At 48.3% G+C, this 21,780-nt stretch overlaps 1 long non-coding RNA gene across 1 annotated transcript in view; it reads left to right on the forward strand.

Annotated features, from left to right (window-relative positions):
* The window catches only part of LOC127007163 (uncharacterized), a 47,454-nt gene extending 27,527 nt beyond the window's left edge, over positions 1–19,927 (forward strand). The window contains exon 4 of the long non-coding RNA XR_007760090.1: positions 19,905–19,927. This is a non-coding gene — a long non-coding RNA (uncharacterized LOC127007163). The remainder of the gene's footprint in view (positions 1–19,904) is intronic.
* The last annotated feature ends 1,853 nt before the right edge of the window (positions 19,928–21,780 follow it).

Below are 21,780 nucleotides of genomic sequence, written 5' to 3' on the forward strand. Positions count from 1 at the left end.
ACTACAGCCAGCATGTGCGGATAGCCAGTTAATGGGACGTTGAAAGCGTCTTAATACGGTAGTGGCTAGAAGAAGCGGCTGTGGGTGGGAAGTCCTATTATTACTGGCACGGCAGGCTTCACTTGAGTCGTCCTAACTATTTTTTTTACCCGCACCCTTGGAGTCACGCCAAGGCTGAGGGTGTGAAAAAATAGCTTGAACATCACTTCTTTCTAACCCGGCTAAAAAAAATGTTGGTAGCTGTGTGTATATTTGGATACGATATATTGTTAGTGTCCTGAGTGCATGTGCGTTTGTGTGTGTGTGTGTGTGTGTGTGTGCATTAAAGTCAAGGTGGTGATGATGATAGTAGAATGAATAGCAGTGAAGTCGGTCTGTATTTCTCTTTAGGTCATTAAGTGTTGATGTATTAACGTGACGGACTCGTAATGCCGCTCTTTAATTGACATGTCACGGAGTTCTGAATTGTTTCCGCCGGCTTGAGAAGAATTAATGAGACGTCCTTTTGTGGTGGTGATGCTTCGTGTTTGGTGGTGGTGGGGGTGGTGGAGAGCCGGAAGATGCATGAGGGCAGTGAGCGTGGGAGAGGAGGGGAGAGTGTGCGATGGGCGTGGCTCGGTAATTAATGATGGATTAGGTCGACACAAAGGTTGGTGATGGGGAGGGATACAACAGCAGCCTCCCCCTTTATCTCCCCTCTCCCCCTCACTCACTCAGTCTCCCCTCTTTCACTTAACATCTCTTCCCACGCTCTGGATCTGATTCCCTTTATGTCTATTCATCACTATATATTTTTTTCCCTCTATGAATGTATCTATTGGCCGCTGTCTACCTCCCTATATACCGTACTTTCTACTTTTTCCTCTCCTTGTTTATCACTCCCATCTCTTTCCTCCCTCTCCCTGTCTCCCTCAAAGCTTTTAACATGGATGAATATATATCGAGGTCGCTCCATGTACGTTTAATTTGTCAAAGTCCCCCGTTTTTATAAATAATCCATTACCGTGTAGCGATCCTGAGCTGTCCTTTGATTTGTTAGAATGTCACTTTTCCCCTCCCCTCATTTTTTTTTTTTTTTCCTCCCCTCCCCCTTCTCCCACCCGCCCAGAAGTTGAGCCTCCTCCATTCCGCTCTTTCCCATTAATTTGAATGGTAATGGAAATGAGGACGGCATGACAATGGGGGGGGATGATTAAGGCGATTATACATGCCTTGCCCGCCTGTCTGTCTGTCTGTGGGTTTGTTTGGGTTAAATTATGAGCATTATTTGTTTTTGTGGATGAAATGTCTGCACTCGCCACCATCACCACCACCACTACTACTACTACTACTACTACTACTACTACTACAGTCCTTACTATTACTACCACTGTCCCTAGTACCATTCTGCTGTCGCTATTACCATTACTACTGTCCCAACCACAATGACTACTACTATTACAACAACTACTTGCTATTTTTTTTCCATTTTTCACGCCTGGCACTCTTTGTTTGTCCGTTTTTATCACTTGTCATACTACTTCCGCTTCTCTTCCTGCCCTGGCCTCCCCCCTTCCCTCTCCCCCCACCCTGGAAGCTAAATAATAATTGTATCGTGCCGCGAGGTGACGCCGATGGTTTTACGGGGACTTTGTCTTTGACGGCTGGTTAATTGGCGTGAGATTACCTGGGGTTGTTTACCTGTTGGGGACCCGGCCAGGACGTGACTGTTTGGCGGTGCTGGTGATTGTCCATCTATCCCCCTCCCTCCCCCCTCTTCTCCCTCCCCCCCTTGTTACCCCCCTCTTCCCTCCCTCCTACCCTCTGACACCCTTTTCCTTCCTTCCCTCTCCTTTTCTCTCCTACCTAGTGTTCCTTTCATCCGTTTCCCGGTTTCTCTCTCTCTCTCTCTCTCTCTCTCTCTCTCTCTCTCTCTCTCTCTCTCTCTTGGTAGGTAGGTAGGTAGTAAAGTTCTTTTTCAAGTTTCCTATCCTTCCCACTTTACTTTTTCTTTTTCTTCTACCTGTCACCTCTTCTTTCTTCTTCTCCTCCTCCTCCTCTTCTTCCTCCTCCTCTTCCTGCTACAACTCTTCCTTTCACTCATCAATTTTGACGTCTGTTTTTGACGAGAAATATTATTTCTCTCTCTCTCTCTCTCTCTCTCTCTCTCTCTCTCTCTCTCTCTCTCTTCAGTCCTCCATTTTAGACGCCTCCTATGTCTCCTCCCCTCGCCTTGCCCTCTTATCCTTGACAAGGCCCCTCTTCCTTTTCCCTCTTTCTCCTCCGCCTTCTCTTCCCTCTTCACCACCACCAGCACCACCACCCTCCTCCACCTCCTCCATTTCCTCACTATCTTCCTTCCTACTCAACTCACCATCAGCAGAAAGGTTTTGCTCCTCCTCCCCTTCTCCCCTCCTCCTCCATCCCTCACTCTCCCCTCGTCTCTACAACACGCCGCCCTTCCTTCCTTCCTTCCCTTCCTCCTTCCCTCTTTGCCTCGCCTCACCTCCCATTACCAAGTCCTCTTTGTTTCTCGCTTCCCCTCCCGCGCCCCTCCGCCCCTGGTCCCGTCCCTTCCTCGGCGCTGGATCGTATGTTGTTTTCCCGCCCTCCTACAGCTGTCGGGAGATGGATAGCCGTGCCCGTATTACGAAAGGGAAGAGGCCGAGGAGCAGGGAAGGTATACGGCTCCCTTGAGGTGTGAGTGTAGGTGTGGGTGTAGCAGAGAGCCCAGTCAACCGGGTTTTGGGTTCGAAGCTTCACACCATCACACCCAACCTCCGCGACCCGTCACTTAGGCCGGGGAAGGTTTGCAGGTGGCGACGATAGGCGAGGTGGTGGTGGTGGTGATGTTCGGCGGTGCAGAGACGGCGAAGGGAGAGAGGGAGGGAGGTGAACTGAAAAAGTGGTAGAAAGATTACCCTCCAGGGGATCGAGTGAAGGAAATGGGAAGGGAGAGAAGGAATGAAAGAAGGAGCTTTACTGGAGGAGGAGGAGGAGGAAGTGCGAGAGAATTGTGAGGCGGAGGAAGAGAAAGAGAATGAGTAAGTGTGAGGGGGAGGAGGAAGAGGACGGATGGGAAGTGAGGCTTGGGAGGAAGGGGAAGTGTGAGGCAGAAGCCGAGGAAGAGGAAGGGATTGGTGTGGGGTGGAGAATGAAGAGGAAGGAATAGAAGTGTGAGGCGGATGAGGAAGAGAAAGGGGTAGATAATTTAAGTGGAGGAGGAAGAAACAGGCATAGTGTGAGGCGCAGGAGGAGGAGGAGGAAGTGGAAGGAAGGCAGGTAGAGGAGGAGGCTCTTCGCTAAGGTTACAGTGACTCAAGACTCGCGCGGCGAGGCTGGTGCTTGAGAGGGAATTAGATCGAGCAAATTGAATTGCGAGCGGCTTAATTGTGATTCCAGTCCACTTGACGCACTCACAACGCGAGACTGAACCCGCCACGGGGCTCCTCGGCGTCCTGGGCCTGCACGGAGACACTCACAAGTCCCCGAAAACCCGTGAAAAACAAGCGCCATCTCCCACCTTGACACTGTTTAGGTGATCTGATGCCAGGAGAGCTTTTTATACCCTTTTCTGGCAGGTGGGAGGGCCGGGCCGTGCCAAGTGTAGGGGGCCGTCTGGGGTGCGGGCGGCGGCAACTTATCATAGCTCTGAGGCGGCCTGGTAATGTAAGTCTTGGGGCTCTGATAGCATGGGCGGCTCGTGTTACCTAGGCAGGGGAACGCAGGTGATATGTGGGAGAGGTGTGGCAGGGGAGGGCGTGGGGGAGGAAAGGTGTGGGTATGGATATGTATGTGTGGTAGGGTTTGTGTGGCATGGTTGGGGCGTGAGGGAGGAAAGATATGGGTGGGTGTGGTAGGGTTGGGACGTGAGGGAGAAAAGGTGTGTTCTGTGGTAGGGGTGGTGTGTCGTGCAGGGCGTTTTGCTTGCTCTCTTTCTCCGTCCCTCGTCAAACAACACCCACTGCCTCGTGTCTCGTGGGGAAGGGACGTGTTAGCCGCCTCCTTTTAAATTCACATGGGCGGGAGTGCTGCGCTTGGATTCCTGCCATTGTAGCTCCTCTTTTTGGTATAAAGACGAACATTGGACACACTTTCTGAAATGGCTGTGCGAGTGGGTGTTGAGCTGTCCACACACACTTTAAACACGTAACTTCTGTAATTTAATCATCTTTTTATGTTCAATGTGTCGACGAATCCAATATAATCTAACCTAACCTTACTCAACCCATACAAACAATTAACAAGTCCTATTTTCCCAATATCGTTGCTTTTTTAGTATTCATTTTAAAGAGACTAAACTAACCGATTGAAACCTAACCTAACACAAACACTGAACACACACAACAACCAATGTGCTGTGGTGTGCGTGTGTGTGTGTGTGAATATGTATCCTGACCTTTGCTTACTTTATCGTGTTATTTCTGGCTAACATTACCGGCCAGCACGTTACTCAGCAGGCACTTCCCTCCCTTTTGACACGCACGCACATCACACAACGTCACCTCCCTCACCTTAGTTCCCAGCAGTGCATGTTAGCCACCTCCCTCCCATGTTGGCCCTCCCTCCCCCATCACCCTCTCCCCTTCCCTCTGACTCACCTCCCCACTCCTCCGTCTCCCCCATGGTGTTAGGTAGGGAGGGGTCCGGTGACACACGACTCCCAACAGACGAGTCATGCGAGGGTAGAACACGACTCTGGGTCACCTAATATCAAGGCGTAGGACATGGGGATTGATTGGCGGGAGTGGACGTTACGTGGGTCGAATATAATTTTTGCTCTCCTATTACTTTTTCCTTTATTTTCTTCGTGTTTAAATAGTGGTTCTGTTTTTTCATGTGTCGTCTTTTCTTCCTCTTGCTTTTCGTGTTTTTAGAGAGTGGCCTTTTTTTTGGGGGGGGGGGGGGCTGCATAGTTCTGTTAATTGAAGGTGTGCTTGGAATACGATGATGATAGTTACCTGCGCATTGCGTCATTATCTCATTATAGCTCGAGCAAGGTATTTGGTTCTTCAGGTTATTATTGTATGCGTCGACACACACACACACACACACACACACACACACACACACACACACACACACACACACACACACAATAATGGCATCACGTAAAAACACCTCAAAAAAAGGATATATATGTGTGTGTGTGTTTGGACAAGAACACGGACGGGGATTGGGTGAAGGGTGAGGGGAGGAAAGGGAGGGGAGGGGAGTGAGGGTCCAGTGGGGAATGGTCCTTGTTCAACTTTATTGTTTCTATTAGCAAAGGGTGTAGGGAGAGGAGAAAAGAGGGGACAGAAGGAGGAGGAGGAAGGAAAGGGATCAGGTTGGGGGGAGTGGGCGGTGGACTAGAATAGAGGAACGAAAGAAAGCAAGAGATAGGAGAAGGGAAGGAAAAGACGGAGTAATATAATATACTTTTTAAGGCGGCCTGGAACAGAGGAGGAGGAGGAGGAGGAGGAGGAGGAGCCAATAAGAGGAGGAAAGGTGGAGCAACAAGTAGGATGGTCGCAAAGCCAGGGAAGGGAAGGGAAGGGAAATTCGGGGAGAGAGAGAGAGAGGGGGGGGAGGGGGCACTGAGGACGAAGAAAAGAAAAATAGTAAGGCCATAAAAATAAAGAAAGGTATACCGAGCGTCAAAAGCCGTGAAGACCTTGTTTAATGCAGGTATTAGCATGCAAGGCGCCGAGAGAGAGAGAGAGAGAGAGAGAGAGAGAGAGAGAGAGAGAGAGAGAGAGAGAGAGAGAGAGAGAGAGAGAATCAGTAGGGGTGGGAGCATGGGAGCCCTTAATACCTCCATGGGTGGGAGTATGAGTGGGTCGGTTAATAAGTGAGACAGACAGGAGGAAGAGGGAAGAAGACAAGACTAAGACGGAAGGAAGGAAGGAAGAAAGGATGGAGGGGATGAGAAGAGAGAAGGGAAGGGAGGGGGTAAAGGAGAAGATGGGGTTTTATTGTTCTATTACGGCGGAACAATGGATTTATGGGAAGCGAGGTTTAATTAAATTTGGGGGAGGCAGGTGCTAGGTGAGGGGCGAGACGGAGCGAGGCGCCAGTGTATGTAGGTGGCTGGGTTGCACAGGGATTCATCCATCGCCCCCACGCTGCCTCTTTGTTGCGGTTCACCTTACTCCCGTTCTTATATTAGCCCTGAGCGATGATGTGATGGAAGGATGAAGAGGGAACAAAGCTTTAGCGTCGATACCCACAGATACACGCAGGGTAGATATCAGGTTTTCTAGGCATGAACGTACAAACAGATTGGAACATAAGCTATTTCTAAGGCTCGAACACCGATTGTAATAGTCAAGAGAAAGTCTGACACAAGCACAATCACTTAACTAAGGAGACACAGAAAACTAGAAGAGAGATTGGCTGCAGACGGTTAAGTAAGAAGCCGGTATTTCAAAGGCGCGAACACGATTAACAGAGAAAGCCTTGAAGTTTAACACAAGCACAGTCACTCAGCTAAGGAGACAAAGCAAACCAGAAGAGAGATTGGCTGCAGACGGTTAAGTAAGAAGCCGGTATTTCAAAGGCGCGAACACGATTAACAGAGAAAGCCTTGAAGTTTAACACAAGCACAGTCACTCAGCTAAGGAAATAAAGCAAACTAGAGGGGGTATAGACTATAGAGGGTTAAGTAAGGACAGTTTTGACACACATACAGACACACAAAGGGAGGCAAGCACATTTCCAAGGGAGGTATAGACTGATGGGTGAAGAGGCGCCCGTAGTGATGGATGAAGAAGACCAGAGAGCGAGGTGCCTTTGTCCATGGGCGATATTAGACTGGGTAATTACTCTTCTTGGGATGACAGAGAGAGAGAGAGAGAGAGAGAGAGAGAGAGAGAGAGAGAGAGAGAGAGAGAGAGAGAGGTAAATCATTTTAATAAGACCATTTCCCATTACAGTTAGTACCAAAGGAAACTCATTCTACTTACCTTTACGTTGGTTGATAGCAATAATAACGACGTGTAATTTTTTAACCTCGCTGGGGTAAGAGGGGGAGGGGGAGGATGTATTGAAAAGGGGGTTTCATCAAGTCTTCGGGCTGAGGGTCATCTGCAACTTGGCTGAGAGGAGGAAGTGAGTTGAGTGCTTGCTTGTGGGGTGGGAAGAAGAGTGGGAGGGGGAGGGAGGAAGGGGGTAATGGTGGTGGTGGGTGTTAGATAGAGAAAGAAAAGCAGAAGGTAGATTTTCCTGTTTAATCCCATAGAAGATTTTTTGTGCTATATTGATGAGAGAGAGAGAGAGAGAGAGAGAGAGAGAGAGAGAGAGCGCTAAGAGTGATGGATTGGCTATATTGGTCTGTTTAGAGATGAGAGAGGAGAGGAGGGAAAATGAGAAGGACCAGGTGTGTTATATGATGCAACGCTGAGGAGCTTGAGAGAGAAAGAAGAATAAGAAAAGAAGAGGAGGAAGGAGGGAAGAGGAAGTGCTGGGGGTTGGGTGAGCCGCTACAGATTGGTTATCTTTTGCAAGGGCGTTAGGAAGTGCGTTAGTGTTGGGGTGTAGTTTCCTTGCTTACATATACGCAGGAGGAGGGGGAGGAGGAGGGAAAGGTAATGCAGAAGGAAGAAGAGGAAAAGGAGGGAAGGGTAACGGAGAAGGAAGAAGTGTATTATTATTATTAAGGAGGCAAGAGGTAGGTAGATGTAGAAGTAGTGAGGGAAGGTTAAGGGAGGGGTAGCAGCAGGGGTTGTTTGCAAGGCCGCCGTCGCCTAGTGATCCCCCGAGATGATTGGCTTGCTGTCATTTACATACTGTTGACATATAAGCTGTGTGACTCCTTGACTGGGGAGGGAAGGGGGCTGGAGGAGTCTCTCTCTCTCTCTCTCTCTCTCTCTCTCTCTCTCTCTCTCTCTCTCTCTCTCAAGCCTCCACTCCAGCTTTAACTAAACTAACCTTCGCGAGGCCGTTTTTGTTTTCTCACGACAAGTAGCATTTCACGGAACAATAACAACCCTTTGCGACCTTGCGTTTGAGTCGCTGCTGCATGCCTACAGTATATGCAACTTACCTACTTGTTAAGGGTAGTGGGTGAGTGGCTGTACCTGAGTGTCCATTGCTTGTTTTGTCCGTGGTCAGGCTTCGTTGTTTATTTTATATTTTGCGAATCGTGGAAATTTGTATACACGAGTGGTTTTAATGATTTTTTTTTTTTTTTTAATATGTGTTTGTTTTGAGCGAGTTTTTAGCTTTTTTTTTTATTGCTTTGTTTTGTTTGTATTGGCGCAGACTTTCATGGCTTTCAAACGCGTTCCAGTCAGTCATTAAGGTTTAAAAAGTGTAACATTCATTTGTCGTGAGTCGCGTGGGACCCCAGAGCGTTAACGGAGCCTTTCATCTCTCTCTCTCTCTCTCTCTCTCTCTCTCTCTCTCTCTCTCTCTCTCTCTCTTTTCTCGACTTTCTTAGAATAGGTGCACCCTCCCTCCTCGCCCCCCCAAGCAGGTACGGATTGTGATTGTGTGCGTGTGTGTTTTTTTAAGGAAAGGGGTGACTCACTTCTGCGCGGTCACTGCCAACAGAACTCGTGTGTGTGTGAAAATGAGAAGAATCCTAGTATTTCTTTTTCCCTCGTATCCGTATAGCGAAAAAGCCCTCATTATGCCATCGTAACTAAAGGCTTCCCGATGGTGCGTTGTGCGTCGCGTCAGCCTCCACATTTTCGTTATAGAGCCGCGGGAGGAGGAGGAAGAAGAGGCGTCATCAATAGGTATTATTATTCCCTGTCGAGGTAACATTCCTTCGTCCCTGAAAAGTCACGCTGCAGCTGCTTTCGTTTGGGTCTTTGTGTGTGTTAGGGAGAGGGAATGCGAGTGTGTGTGTGTGTGTGTGTGTGTGTGTGTGTGTGTGTGTGTGTGTGTGTGTGTGTGTGTGTGTGTGTTTTACTAACAGTTTAGGTCTTCTCTTCAGCCAGTCAGCCACCCATATCCACGCCTCCGCCACCGCCAGTGTTTGCGTGCGCCCAAACTTTTACATCACGGCAGTTAATTCTCCTTGACGCATCAATACCGCGAACTCGTCTTTCACGGGAGCATTATTTTTATCCCTTCCTTCCTTGGCGGGGCCCGAGTGAATGAGTGCGAGGGAAAGTTAGGGGGGGAAAATGGGGTGATGGGTGAGGAGAGATAGGCGAGGGTGGTTATGGGGTGTGTAAGAGATGGTGTGATGTCGTAGCTTGAGATTTAAAGGAAGAGGTGATGTGCATGAGGTGGGAGAGAGATAGACGACAGGGGTGTTGGGGGTGATGTGTGGGTTAGTTGTAAGACATGGTGTGATGTGGTTGCTTGAGATTTAAGAGGTTGTGGTGATGGGGTGGTGGGAGGGAGTGAGGTGGGGGAGGGGTAATGTGGTGTTGGTTGTGGGATATAGAGGATGGTGTGATGGGGTACTTTTGAGATTTAAAGGGAGAGGTTGTGGTGATGTGTGTATTTTTGTGTGGTAATGTTTCTCTCTATATATGTACCTCCTTCCATAACACAAGATTACAGGACGCTATCACCAGGAAGTCATAGTTATTTTTCACGTATAAGTCTCGCAATAACACTTGACAAGGCGTTTTAAGAGAAGGAAAAAGAAGCAAGGAACGTCCCCTATCTACATACATTCGTCTTCGTTCCCCCGTTCTTTCTTTCCTCTTTTGACCGTTCTGAGAAGTGAGCCATCTGTCTGAAGTAGCAGCAGCAGCATCTTTCATATGTCGTCCCCCAATCACTCCATCACCCTGTCTCTCTGTCTGCCCGCCTGTCTTGTCACTGGCGACGTCACACCTCCACTAGCCAGCTCTCCCTCGCCCCCTTCCTCTCCGTCCCCTCTCTTTCCACCTCAACCGCCTCAGCTGTCACCCTACGCCATTCTTTCGCTTCTTCTGTTGGTCTGTTTTTCGGTGCCAACTGGATGTGTGTGTGTGTGTGTGTGTGTGTGTGTGTGTGTGTGTGTGTTCTCCAGACGTCAATTTGGCGGGGAAACGTTTTGTTTTTGTACCATTATTTTTTGAGATATAGGAAAGGAGAGGGAGGGAGAGAGAAAGGCACATTCGTTTATTCTTTTTGGCTCCTGAAGAAGTAATTGACATACGATACTCTTCTGCAACTATTACTGTGGTTGTTTCCTGTTAATGAAGCTCCTTCCCATCTACCTGTACCTCCCCCTTCTTCCCCCCGTCCCTCGCCGGCACGCCCTTAGGTTGTTGTTCTCGGGACGGAAAAGAAAGGAAAGACAGCCGTTACGTGGGTGCCTTCCAGGTATGATTCCCAACTTGTTATTTCTGACGCGTCGGGAAAGGTTAATGGGCGTGAAGTCAGAAGGGGAGGGGGGAGGAGAGGGAGATTCACCGAGCGTTCTATGTATTTATTTTCTTTGTGACAGTCTGTTGTGACACGTAAGTAGAAGCGGGATGCTTCGAGGCTTGGCAAGCGATTAGATTAGAGATCACGTGTCGCTGAGCTTGTCCTGTGCCTTGATAACGCGAGGCACGGAGAAAGGCGTATTATCGTTGTGTGTGATAAGGGATTACTTGCAGGGACATAGCTTGAACTGGTCACCTATACCTTCAAGCTCACTTGCACGCGCGCCCCGCCTCATGCCGTACAAGTTGTCTGAAAGCGCAGGGTTTTTGGTCTTCAGTTTCCAGGTAAAAATACAATTTCCTCATCGACCAGAGCCTGAAAGTCTTGGAGCAGTCGATAAGTAGCTTTGGGGCTGCCACTTGTCCGGGCGGGAGGTGAAAATCTATTGACTGAGTGTAATTTTGTCCCCGAATATTGGATGGTTTGGAGGGGGAAAATATATCCGCGCACCCGAGGAAAATATTGGTGGAGGGATGCGGCAGGTTGTGTCTGCCATTATTGTGGCAAAATTAAACTATAGCAATTTCGTCTTTCTCGGCGCCTCCTTCAAAATGTATAGAAAGTTATTGACATTATTGAAAGTGTGGCGCGAAGCGAGGGAGAAGGGAGGCAGCGCGTGTGAGGAGGGAGTGCTGCGGAGCTGCCGAGGAGGCCATTACGAACAACAGCGAGGCCACAAATTGGTCCTGGGAGCTCAAGGTATTAACTTCATTAGAGGGGGTTAAGGAGCCTCCGAGTGAGGGGAAAGCTGCTTCGCGGGGAAACTCGCGCCTCGCAGCTCCGCACGCTGATGGCGCCACCGCTGCCTTTTCATATACCTGTCCTCACCCGTGGCCGAGCCCTCGCCGCCTTGCCACCTGCCCAGGCCCAGGGGGAGGCGGTCTGGTCTGTCCGGGTGCACGGGGGACGCGACGTAATTGTTAGCTGTTCATTAGAGGTCAATCCTCCTTGTGGCGGCGGCGTGCTGGCTTGCACACCTGCCGCCCCACTAATGTGCGCCAATTAATAGAATGCTTGTGTCTAATGCCACGGCAGGTTGTGTAGGCGCTAATGATGGCCGTCATTACTCTCGCTGCGTCACGTGTGCCGGGCCAGCTCCGCGCAGTCACCGGACACCATTGGCGGCGTTCCTCCGATTGGAGTGGCTCCAGCATGGCACAGCAGGATACGAACTTGCTCCCGCTTCCGGATGTCACTCGCCCAGTTTTATATCCGTGGCGGTCTTGCAGAACTCATTATGATGGTTATTGGTGGGTGCCATCTCTGCCGCCAGTGGCAAGGGGGTGGGGCGGGGGGCATCTTCCTCATGTGACCCACCCCGCACTGCCTCTTGCTGAGCCATTAATTACTTGCCGCTGAGCTGAGGTAACACACAAAAAGCCTGTCCGAAAAAACCGTGCGGCAGATGTAGGGGCGGGAGGCGACAGAGTGCCGTATTAACGCCGGGTTGTCAGACGCGCTTCACGGCCTCCACACGCCCCGAACTTTGGCGTCGGCTGTGGCGGTGGTGGTGGCGGCAGGTGTTCCCATCCCCCTCCCTGCCCCGGCACAGCGCCGTGTCCCTGCTGATGTCTGGCCTCGGCGACACGTCTGTCAGTATTTGTTATTCAGGGTTTTCTGTCAACAACCACCGCGCCCCCCCGCCAGCCAGCCAGCCAGCCAGCCAGACCCTCTCGTCACCACTAGGTCCTCTCACCACCCTGCCTCCTAACCCCTACCCCACTCACTTTCCTTTCCCCTCTTTTATTTTCCCATTCTCATCCCCGATATTCTTTCCCCCACTCCACACTTCACCACCACCACCACCATTACCTTGAGCCTTTACTTCACTGTTTGCTCCCTAACGCCATGTTAATATAATACACGTTTCGATCAGTAGTGCCCACTTCTCCGTCTTTTTTATCTTATTAACTGTTCCTCTTGCTCCCTCTCGTCTATCTGTTGGAACGCGTGTCTGCGTCTGCGAGGCGGTGTAGAAGGAAAACTTTACACTGGTTAAGCATTGGCTGGAGGCACTCAAGGGGATGGACGCGAAGCCTGAGAGATCAAAGACTGTGCTGAGTGTTCGGGCGGAGGATCAGACGTTGGTGTTAATAATGAATGGAATTAGAATAGGTTGGGAAAGTAGGCGAGTCGGAAAAAAAAGGAAGATAATATAACTATCGAAAATTAAATTAATGAATTGCCGTGAATTGATGTTAAATTGCCTAAAGTATTTTGATGTGGGGTTATATGTTACTCCTATTGCTCTGATTTTTTTTTTCATTTGTTAACTTTTGTTAGCAAGTATTAAAAACAGCAAATGTTTTAAGGCGTTGTAAAAATAATTGAATTGAATTGGAAGAGAATAGCATGTAAGTTTAAATCAATTGACGTTTAACTGTAATCCATGAATTTAATTGGATTGGAATTTGAGTTTTTCTTTTGTGTAAATTGGAGAGAGAGAGAGAGAGAGAGAGAGAGAGAGACGAGGGGTGGGGGGAGACGATCATTCAGGAGCAGTGCAAGGGATGGAGAACGCCAGTAGGAGCAGCAGGGCAGGGCAGGGGAGCCAGTGAGGATGATAAAATGCTAGAAAAACAGATTGCAGGGGCAGGAACGAAGGGCGTAATCACTGCAGAATTAAGTGTATGACGCTCGATTTGGGTTTTGCGTTGCCACTAAGGAGGAGGAGGAGGTTGTTTGTTATTAGTTGGCGGCCTGAAGGTAAACACGGAGACGGAAGAAGGGGATTGAGGGTAAGGAATGACGTGTAAGAGGGGGATAGAGAAGTGTTCATGGGTTGGAAAGTGCAAATAACATGATGAGAGAAAGAGAGAGGGAAAGATATAGGAAGGTCAGTGAATGTGGAATTATGTGGAAGGGAAGGACAATAGAAAACGAAAGTGAGGGCCAAAGGGGAGACTGAGACAAACTGCTGAAAGTGAGGACGGTGACAGGAAACTCTTCTTGTTCTGTAGTCTGGGCGGCCATGTTTGTTTAGTCTCGTTCCTCCTCCTCCTCAACATTGCTACCCCCACTTTTTTCTCTTATGGGGTGACCTCCTGGTTCTGCCGCCCCCCCCCCCCGCCCCTCTCTCTCTCTCTCTCTCTCTCTCTCTCTCTCTCTCTCTCTCTCTCTCTCTCGTTGTCGGGGTCTTTACTGAGTTGCTGTTGGCTGTTAATTGTCTGCCAGCCCTTCCCTCTTATACGCCATTAGTCATTGTGCTGCCCTGGGCTCCTCCTCCTCCCCCCCTCGTCAGCTAACGTCCCTGTCTCGCTCTACATTAAGTAATTTGTTGGAGGGCAGCGCCACGTCCATCTGTATTTATTTCCTCTTCCGCCCTTTCTGTTTTAACCCTAAATTCTACGTATGTACTTTTGAAGGTCCCCTGACGTCCTCTTGTCGGTAAGGGAAGAGATCCTGATGAAATTACGGCCTCTTCCCGCTTTGTAGCATTGTAGCATTCAGGAAGACCGGCTGTGTTTTCCCCTTCCTTCGCTTGGGTGTACGCGTGTTGTGTTGTGTTGTGTAGGACGAAGCGAAGCATTGATGGATAATTCGATCAAGCAAGACCACGGGATTCCAGCCGGCAGTACCTCAAACGACTGGTAGGCAAGAGGCAAGGATAGGCATGGTAAAGGAAGCAGGACTGTGGTACTTTGGGTAAGGGAAGTGATGGTAGGGAAGGCAGAGGGGTGGTGAATGGCATAGTACATTGTTTTTTGTTTATTTGGGTGAGGCAAGGTATTAGATGGTAGAAGAAATAAGGCTTTGGTGCTATGGGGTAGTGACTTTGTTTGTGAAAAGTAATGAAAAAGGACAGGTAGGCATAGTGGTTCAGGCGTCACTTAGCTTCGGGAATCGACCAAGGTATTAGTTGTGGCGTTTGTGGGGCCAGAACAAAGGAAGAAGGAGCAGGTGGTGGAGGGAGACGTGGTTAGGGATTTGGGAAGAGACGAAGGAAGGAAGGAACAGAAGGGGCAGGTGGAAGGAAGAGTTGGTGAGTGAGGGAACTGCAATAGGATGTGGAAGGTAGCAAAGATATGAAAGGAGGCAAGGGCAGAAGTAGAAGGGGCAGGTGGACGAGTAGACGAAGGAGGATGTGGAAAGTGATAAAAGTAGATAGACGGAGCTAATAGAGATGGAAGAAGTGGATGAGATAGCAGCAAAGACAAGTGGAGTTTGTATTACGGGCAGAAACAACAGAAATAGGTGATAATAGTTAGGTTAGAATCAGCAGGTAGTAGTGGTGATGAAGGTGGAGTAAGCAGGAGTGAGGCGGGCGTGGGTGGAGGCGAGCAGGCAAGGCAAGCCAGGGTTGAGTGAGGTTTGTTGACGAAGATGACTCGCCTGATTGTGGCGTGCCCCTGGACAAACACCCGTGCCTCCCTCAGCCCGCCGGCGCGAGCGCGCACACACACACACACACACACACACACACACACACACACACACACACACACACACCACGGTCGTCCCGCCACCCTCATATTACCCACCTGCCTCACAATGGCCCTCGGTGTCCGCCTCACTTATTTCAATTAGGTAACGTCGGAACACACACGTCCTCAGTTCAGCAGGTGTACAGGTGAGCCTCTGGGGGTGGTGGGGGGGGGCAACGGCACTGCACCTCCCCCATTCCCCCATCCCCTCCGGCGTGAGTGTGGCTGTGCAGCGCTGCGAGACAGGCCGCCCGGCGAGCTAATTAGGACTGCAGTGTTTACTGAGTACCCACCGCAACCCGCCCCTCCACGGCCCTCCGTCAGACAGCGGCTTAATTATTCAGGAAGCCTTTGCCCCTCGTGCCTAATTACATGACTCGTGCCCTGCTTTATACTCCTAATTTGACCCAAGTGCCCGGCGCCAGGTGTGTCGTGTGGTGGCGCGCGCATTTTGTTTGGCACCACAAGTCACCTGGATGACGGCGGGTAACTATAAGGAAAGACCAAGACCCCCTAGACTCGACCCGTAATCTCAGACGGTTTCGCTTGCACAATAACTATTTCCAAATGGAGTCGAGTTTTCATATTTGTCTTTTTAAGTTCATGGTGCAGAAACATTGTTAAACTATCACTAGGCACGCAAAACTTCCCATGGAAATACTACCAACACCAGGAAAGCCTTATCAAATGTGCGTGTGTGAGTCCCGAAATAGTTGAAAATATGGGCCTGGCTACACACGCTTTGCACCACCACCAACAACAATAACGTCACCCCCACCCCCACTCCCACCTGCGTCAGCACCACCACCACCAGCGTCTCCTAGTCTCGCGTCTGGCTGGTCCTCGCCACACTGTTCCACGTGTAAGACGCAGATGGGAAGGTGGAGTGCGTAATAGTATGTGTGATATGTGGAATGACGAATAGTAGTTTTCAGTGTTTGTATTTCCAAGTACATGTACCACAACTACTATTCGGCATACCATCTGTATCATACATACTATTAAGCATTCCGCCTACCCATCTGTGCCCTACACACAACCGGATCAATGACGTTGGTTGGCGTTCACCTGTCTGCCAGGCTTGGGAGGGACGCCAGATGATACACGGCTTGGTCCTTAGTAATGGCTGGTCCCGCTCTGTAAAGGTGTTCGTGCGTGCGTGCGTGCTTGTTTGTTTCCGTGCAACCAAACACTCCTGCTGCTTGAAAACTAATTGAAGCTGTCATGAACGAAGCACCTGTTACTTATTTATTTTTTTATATTGTAGTACTAGTCTTTATTTTAATACGGAGCGTCCTGTTAATCGAATTGCATTAGTATTCTTGTTCTTCAGCTTGTTCTCTATTCATCAGTGCCATGACTAATTGTTAAAGACAAAACAAGCTATAATTTTGCTTCTGCTTCAAATACACGGAGAATAAAGTAAAAAAAAATCGACACACACACACACACACACACACACACACACACACACACACACACACACACACACACACACACACACACACACACACACACCACCTGTTACCCGCCCCTGATGAGGAAGAGGGATGCATTTTTTTACGCCGCCTCCCTTATATTGCGTTGTTAGAGTTCAATTGGAGGAGCTGGGAAGGGATATGAGCGAGGAAGCCAGGAGGAAAATAAGGAAGGGAGAAGAAAGAGGTTGGTAGAGGCACTTGGGATGGATTTTAGGGGGAGAAGGTGAAGGATTGCTGGGTGATGAGATAAGGGGTGTGGGAAGGGGAACGAGGAAGCCAGGAGGAAAATGAGGCGGAAGAAGGAAGAAGAAAGAGGCTGGGGTAGTCACTAAGATTGTTGTGGTGGTTGGGTTTAAAGGGGGGAAGGTGGAGGATTGTGGGGTGAGGACTTAAGGGATGTGGGAAGGATAGCGAGCAAGCCAGAAGGAAAATAATGTGAAGGAAGAGAGCTGAGGTTGGGGTAGTCTGAGATTGCTTTTGGGTTTGGGCTTAAGGGGGGAAGGTGGAGGATTGTGGGGTGAGGACTTAAGGGATGTGGGAAGGATACCGAGCAAGCCAGAAGGAAAATAATGTTGTGAAGGAAGAGAGCTGAGGTTGGGGTAGTCTGAGATTGCTTTTGGGTTTGGGCTTAAGGGGGGAAGGTGAAGGATTGTGGGGTGAGGACTTAAGGGATGTGGGAAGGATAGCGAGCAAGCCAGGAGGAAAATAATCTTGAGAAGGAAGAAACCTTGCTGAGATTGATTGAGGTTGCTTTTGGGGTTGGGTTTAAGGGGGAAGGTGAAGAATTGTGGGGTGATGACAAGGGGTGTGAGGAAAAGGGAGCGATGAAAGGAGATAAAAAAATAATGCAGAGAAGGAAGGGAGGGAAAAAGAAGGATGAGGTTGGGGTAGTCACTGAGATTGCTTTTGGGTTTGGGCTTAAGAGGGGGGGAGGTGAAGGATTGTGGGGTGATGACAAGGGGTGTGAGGAAAAGGGAGCGATGAAAGCAGAAAAAAATAATTAAGAGAAGGAAGGAAGGAAGGATGGAGGGAAAAAGAAGGATGAGTTGGGGTAGTTACTGAGATTCTTGCTGGGGAAGGTTTTAGGATCAGGTGAAAAATTGTCCGATGATGACTTTGTGGTTTGAGTAAGGGTGTAAAGAAGGCTGTGTTGATGTATTGAGGTTAGTGAGATAGCCTTTGGGGTAAGTAGTGAAGGTGTATAGAGGTAACCCGTATCCTGGGGGTGTGGTGGTTAGCGTGAGAGAGGGATTCAGGCGATGGTGCGAAGACTGTTTTAAGGTTAAGTGATGAGAACATAAGAGAGGAGCAGAAATAAGATAAGGGAGAGAAAGCCACTGAAAGACGCCTTGACTCTTTCCCAACACCCTCTATCGTTTTCTCCTTGTGGGTTCCTTGCATCTGTGTGTTTGTGTATTTTATTGGTTTGTGTGATTGATTTAACAGTGTGGCAATTCATAGACGGCGTGACTGATCTCCAACACGTCGGATCGTTTAAGCATGTGGTGTGCGTGGCTCTATTTTTGCTTACTTGTTTTATTGGCTCGGTGATTGGTTAGCAGCATAGCATTCACCACCCGCCACTTCTTGTATACTCAGCTTTATGTATGCACCCCCCCCCCCTCTCTCTCTCTCTCTCTCTCTCTCTCTCGTTCGTTCTCCCGCTTCTTTTATGCTATATTTATGTCTCCCTGCGACCCACTTTTAATCTGTGTAAATAATATTCCTGCAAAGCCAGCCAGCCATTCTCTCTCTCTCTCTCTCTCTCTCTCTCTCTCTCTCTCTCTCTCTCTCTCTCTCTCTCTCTCTCTCTCTCTCGCTCGGTCTCGTTCGCACTCGTTCTCGGGGAAATAAAAATATAAAAAAAGCGGGGAGGCATAATTCTTCGAGGCAACACAACTCTGGAGATAAACAGAATCGTGGCACAGTGAGAACACGAGTGTGAAGGGGAGAGACGGAGAGAGACAAGAGACGCCTCTCTGTGTGTGTGTGTGTGTGTGTGTGTGTATGTGTGTGTGTGTGAGCGGAACGGAAGACTCGGTAAACAGAAAGAAAGTTGCTTCCTGCTCGTCTTCCCTTTGTTTCTCCTCCTCCTCCTCCTCCTCCTCCTCCTCCTCCTCTTACTTTTCCTTCTCATCGAGTCATAATCTGAGGGAGGTAATGAGGCGTAAACCAGCAAGGAAAACTCTCCCTCTGTATCGGTAGAGAGAAGAAAAAGTCGAGAGAGAGAGAGAGAGAGAGAGAGAGAGAGAGAGAGAGAGAGAGAGAGAGAGAGAGAGAGAGAGAGAGAAATATGTTACTGGTAGCCAAAGACGACGACTGGGAAATGAATGAAAGCAAATGAAGGGTAAAGAAAATGGTTGAAGCAACATGTATATTAATAAGGGAAATGTAACGCGTATACGGTGATCAAAAGATTGAAGATTTTATTATACTCTCAACACAATGGTGAATGGCTTAATTATAGTCACTTGTGCATATATATATAGGCAAGGATGGTGTAATTTGTCTACTGCTGTGATTGAATGGGTGACAGGTAAGGAACGGCGACTTAAAGATGTAAATTTTTATTATAATCTCTCTACACAATGGCTTAATTATAGTCACCTGTGTTTATATAAAGGCAAGGGTGGTGGAATTTGTCTACTGTTTTGATTGAATGGGTGACAGGTAAGGAACGGTGACTTAGATTAGTGAATGAATAGGGAACGCAGGTGTGAGATGACGCAGGTAAAATTAATAATGCTACAGTGAATGAATATGTGAGAGTGTGGCAGGTGTGTGAAGGGAACATACGGCAAGAGAAAGTGAATGAATAGATGATTATGAGCCAGGATTGAAGTGAAGCTGTAAAGAATGTGCATGAGTTGGTGAAAGGCGATGCAGAAGAGCGAGGTGAACGTACAGGTAAAGAATATGAATAAATAGATGTGGTTCAGGCAGGTAAAAAAAAAAACCATGAAGAATAGTGAGGATGAATATATAGCAAGAGAAAATTAATGAACAGGTAAGGTGAGGTGGATATGCAGGTAAAGGCGAACTATATACCATAACGATTGCACGAGTAAGGGAGACCTGCAAATATCAATCATGCGAAGTGTGCCAAATAGGGAAAGGAAGAGAATAACGACATGGAAAGCAACAACACACGTAATATAAACGGTAAATAGAGAGAGGCAGGCGCGAGGCAGGAGGACGAGGAGGAGGGAAACGTGATGATAATTCGCAATAGGGATTCAAACAGATTAAGAATATATTATTTAGTGAAGGTTGGGAATTCGCTGAGTAGAATAACAGAGGTGATTGGAAAGAGAGCGGAGAGGAGAGAGGAGGGGCGAGAGGGTAATATGGAAAAAAAGCATTACGGAGGGGGAGAGAGAGAGAGAGAGAGAGAGAGAGAGAGAGAGAGAGAGAGAGAGAGAGAGAGAGAGAGAGAGGGCTGAAACAATGGAAATAAAGGGGAAATAGAATGTATAAAGCAATTTAAGGAACAGTAAAACACTAGTTAATCAAAATCTTAATCGTTTATTCGCGCTGAAAGGTCGACAATGTGAGGGAAAGGGGAAGGGAAGGGAAGAGCCTTTTGTATTAATTTCCTCTCTTATTCTGCCCCAAATTGCCTTTGTGCAGATAATTAACGTTGTCTTTATCTCTCTTCCAGGTGAGTGTCGCTGTGGCTTGGCGTGTACCCTCAACACACACACACACACACACACACACACACACACACACACACACACACACACACACACACACACACCGTTCTTTCTAGATTTAACTTTTTACATGAGAGATAAATTTTAACCCCTTTTCTACTACTACTACAACACACACACACACACACACACGTTCCTTCTAAATTTAGCTTTCTAAATGTGACAATTCTAAAAAAAAACCACCTCTCCCACCTAACACACACACACACACACACACACACACACACACACACTCGCTGCAGGGGATTGAGCCGTACATTATGCAGTACGCCGCGGCCCGTGACGGTATGCAACAAGGTAAGACTGATTTAGCCGCGCCAACCTCGGGGAGAATTGAGTAGCACGGAGCTGCCACCTGACACTATATGCATTGCGGGGCTGCCTGGCTGACTGCAGAGGGAGGAGGAGGAGGAGGGACAGATAGCAGCCTGTTTGGAGAAGGGAGGACTAGAGACGGAGAGGAAGGACACAGGTGCAGTAGGAACACTTGGTGGTGGTGGTTGTGGTGATGTGTTTTGGTTAGGTTGAGAGACAGTTTCTGATATTTAAAGGGAGACTTAAAGAACAGTGCGGGATAGACTCTTTTTTTTCCCTTAAACTTTTCTGTCACTTGTCCTTCTTTGTATGTGTTTGCCTTCTTTATTGTGTTCCTCGTTTTGTTTTATTATCCTCCCAGTGTGTTTTGATGACTCGGGTTGAGAGTATTTTCTTTATCATTATTATATTTGTGCTATTAGGATTTTCTCATTGTGCCTGTTATCTTTCCGTTATTTCTACTGTTTTTAATCTCGCTTTCCTTTGTTCACTCGCGTCATTGAGTTCATTTGTGTGGACGTAATTTTTTATCTTCCGTTGCGCGCGTGTTCTGTGTTGATCCTGATAATAATGTGTATATATGCTAGGATTATTTATTCCCCTTTTTCTTTTTCACCTTGCATAATATATATTTCCTTTACTCCCCTCCAACCGTCGTCCCCTCCTTCTTCCCCTATTCCTCCTCCTCCTCCTCCCCCTATTCCTTCTCCTCCGCCTCCTCCTCTCCTTCCTTCTCCCCACTTTCCTGTTTTCCTCTCCTTGCAAGTTCTCATCCCCCATCCTCCTCCTCCTCGCCCCCCCCTATACACGCCTTACTCAGCCTAGCATTCATCTTCATCCACGCGCTTCACCGCCTCTTCCTGCTCATCACGCCGCCTTCCTTTTATCTCCCCCCCCTCCCGTCTCTCTCTCTCTCTCTCTCTCTCTCTCTCTCTCTCTCTCTCTCTCTCTCTCTCTCTCTCTCTCTCTCATCTAAGCTCCTTCCTCCTCAATCCCCTCTTTCTTGGCTTACCTTCATTATTCCCCTCATCTCTTTTTTTCTTCTTTTCCTTGCCCTCTTTTCCCTCCCTCCTTCCTTCCTTCCTTTCGTTCCCTTCCATTCAGGGTATAATGTCACCTTTACTAATTTGGTTATCTCTTTTTTCTTCCTTTTTACTCTTGAGGTCCAACGGGTAATATGTGGTGAGAATATTCCTTTATGTCTGTATATGTGTGTCTGTCTTTTTCCTTGCTTTTGTTAGTATCTATCTATATATATCTATGTTTCTGAGAGAGTGAGTGAGTCGGCCAGCCAGCAAGAGTGAGGGAAATCATCGAACGGTCATTAGCACCTCAATCTTTTCCGTCTTTGCCCTTTTTTTGTTTTTGTTAGTGGGTCCTCTGTCTATGTATATCTATGTATCAGAGCGAGAGTCGGCCAGCAAAAGTGAGGAGAATCAGCGAGCGGTCATAGCACCATAATCCTTTCTGTCTGCCTTTTTCTACTTTTTTTTTATAGTGGGTCCT

Source organism: Eriocheir sinensis, chromosome 34, assembly GCF_024679095.1.
Source record: "Eriocheir sinensis breed Jianghai 21 chromosome 34, ASM2467909v1, whole genome shotgun sequence".
Lineage (NCBI taxonomy): Eukaryota > Metazoa > Arthropoda > Malacostraca > Decapoda > Varunidae > Eriocheir > Eriocheir sinensis.